Source organism: Propithecus coquereli, unplaced genomic scaffold, assembly GCF_000956105.1.
Source record: "Propithecus coquereli isolate 6110/MARCELLA unplaced genomic scaffold, Pcoq_1.0 Scaffold533, whole genome shotgun sequence".
NCBI classification, from domain to species: domain Eukaryota; kingdom Metazoa; phylum Chordata; class Mammalia; order Primates; family Indriidae; genus Propithecus; species Propithecus coquereli.
The window spans coordinates 2,730,067-2,732,984 of NW_012151208.1; the positions used below are offsets into that span (position 1 = coordinate 2,730,067).

At 37.6% G+C, this 2,918-nt stretch overlaps 1 protein-coding gene across 1 annotated transcript in view; it reads left to right on the forward strand.

Annotated features, from left to right (window-relative positions):
- XRN2 (5'-3' exoribonuclease 2) overlaps positions 1–2,918 on the forward strand; it is an 84,054-nt gene that overhangs the window by 50,752 nt on the left and 30,384 nt on the right. The window lies entirely within an intron of this gene.

Sequence of the window (2,918 nt, forward strand, 5' to 3'; positions counted from 1 at the left end):
GGATGAATCAGGCAAGTATAGAACATTTCCTCTCTTCGAGATGTTTTAAAAAAAATGTGAATATGTGTGGAGATTTATTTTTAATGTAACCATTCCTGCAGCATTTGTAAGGCTCATGGTTGGCAAGCAGATAACTTGAAATCAGAAGCCTGAAGGAAGTGGAATATGTGTGCTCAGCATTAGAATTGATGGTGGAAAACTCTTGGGAGGGTTTAACTTTCACTGCCTGTATTACTTTATAGGACATTGAACTGGTTAAATAACCTCTGATAGAATGTCACAATCCTATAAATTCTGTAAGTGTTTTAAAATGTCAAGTATGTGAATCATGAAATTTCCCTGCAAGAGCAGTTTGCATTGGTATGCTAGTTTAACATTAATTATGGAATGTATCAGGGGATTGTAGGCTAAAAATGAAACTTGATATTTAGAGTTTTTTGCTTTCTTTGTGAAGTGTGCTAGCAATCTCTAACGATAATAGTACTTAAAATAGCATTTCTAAGGATGATTCTGAATCCAAAAAAGATGTTGTACTTTCCATTCCTTTTATAAAAAATTTTAATTTTTATGGGTACATAATAGTTGTATATCTTTATAGGGTGCATGTGATGTTTTGATACAGGCATACAATGTGAATTAATCAACTCAGGATAATTGGGGTATCCATCACCTCAGGCATTTATCATTTTTTTGTGTTAAGAATGTTCCAGTTCCACTGTTTAAGTTGCTTTTAAGTATACCCTAACTTTTTTTTTTTGGAGACAGAGTCTCACTCTGTTGCCTGGGCTAGAGTGCCATGGCGTCAGCCTGGCTCACAACAACCTCAAATTCCTGGTCTCAAGTGATCCTCCTGCCTCAGCCTCCCAAGTAGCTGGGACTACAGGTGTGCACCACGACATCCGGCTAATTTTTTCTATTTTTTAGTAGAGACAGGGTCTCGCTTTTGCTCAGGCTGGTCTCGAACTCCTGACCAAGTGATCCCCTCTCCTCGGCCTCCCAGAGTGCTTGGATTACAAGCGTGAGCCACTGCCCCTGGCCTGAAGTATACTCTTAACTTACTATTGATTATAGTCACTTTGTTGTGCTATCAAATGTTGTTCATTCTATGTAACTATCTAACTATATTGTTGTACTCATTAACCATCCACACTTTATCCCCCACTTCCCGCTACCCTTCCCAGCCTCTAGTAAATCTTCATTCTACTCTGTCTCCATGAGATTAATTGTTTTTAATATTTAGCTCCCACATATGAGTGAGAACATTTGAGATTTGTCTTTCTGTGCTTAGCTTATTTTACTTAACATAATGTTCTCCATCCAGTTCCATCCTCGTTATTGCAAATGGCATGATTTCATTCTTCCATTCCTTTTCTATTAAGACTTTGCTACAAGATTTTCTTCTTACCAGTAGTGTCGAGAGTGCTACTTATGATACAAATAAAACTACTTTTCAGTTTCCTTATTTTCAGCCATGCTTAGGTTTTACATTTTTTTTTTTTTTATTGTGCCTATGATGTGTTTATGAAGACAGTCGGGTGATTAAAACAATGGGGAGGTAACCTATCAAGGAAGGGCTCCATTATGCTACTCGTGGAGGAGAGCTGGTCTGGGGCATAGAGGCTAATGCTGAATCGGTTAATACTGTTTTTTGTGTTTTGGGAAAAGTAAACAAAAATACTTCTGTTTACAGAATTAGATGAAACAATATAAATCTAAACACAATTCTCTTACCTTAGTTGGGCAGCCCACTGAGTCCATAGATATGTCATTAACTCATTTCTTCCCTGTACTTCTCAGAGGTTGAGGGTGCTTCTCTCCTTGTCTCAGTGTTACTTAATGTTTTCCCTCCCTGGATAAACCCTCCACAATTAATCCCCTTTGTTTCTGATGGCGGAAATTTTTCAAAGGGTAATCTTTATTTTTTTTCCTTCAGTGCTCTACCTATAAAAGTTTAGATTATATAAACCTGAAAAAAATGAAGGACCTTCACAAGTATGGATCCATATACAGTTACCCTTTGGGTCTTTGCCTAATGGGTTCCTCTCTAGTCTATCTGTTTCACTTTTAGGAAGTTTGAGTTATGATGATGTTATCATGTTGGAAAAGTACATTTCTAAAAACATAATAGATCTTAGTATACATTTTTGATAGCAAATTAAGATACTAAAATAGCTCAACCAGTGGAAGCTTAACTCGTTTTAGGAGAGAGTGTGTCTTCAGATTGTTCCTAAAGATCCAAGGAGAAAGAATGCTTTAATCTTTGAAGTCATAATAGTGTCCTTGTCCTTTCAATGGGAATGTCTTAACTTATTTTAAGATATTCCTTTTCTATCTCTTAATGGTTTGCAGTATACTGAGTATACAGATCACTTTGTTGAGTGTGGTTCTGAGGGGAAGTAGGGCAGTTCTTGGAGATTGTTTTCCTATTGGTTTGGCAAGTTTTTCCCTTTCAGAGCATAAGCATGAATAATGGAATTTTTAAATCAGTTTTATTAAGGAATAACTGACATATTGGTGACCTCTGCTCTCTTGCACACTGCTGCCAGGTTGTTCTTTCTGAAATGCATCTTTGATCACTTTTACTTCCTCACTGACAACTTGCAGTGGCTTCACATTGTAGTCAGACAGGCCCTCCATGGCCATAACCCAGTTCCAGCCGGCCTTTCTTACTGCCCTCTTCTGCTGCTCATATACTTTTTATGTCATTCCAGCCCTTTTCAACTGGGGTTGCACAGGAGAATTCAGCCTTGAGAACTTAAAGCGTATGTTGTATGTAATGAATCAGTTTGTGTCCTGGGCTTCTAGTATGGTACCAGCTATGTATCTTCCCATGGGGGAATTGAGAATGCGGTCAGTCAAATAATTTTTTTTTTTTTTTTTTTTTGAGACAGAGTCTCACTGTGTTGCCCAGGCTAGAG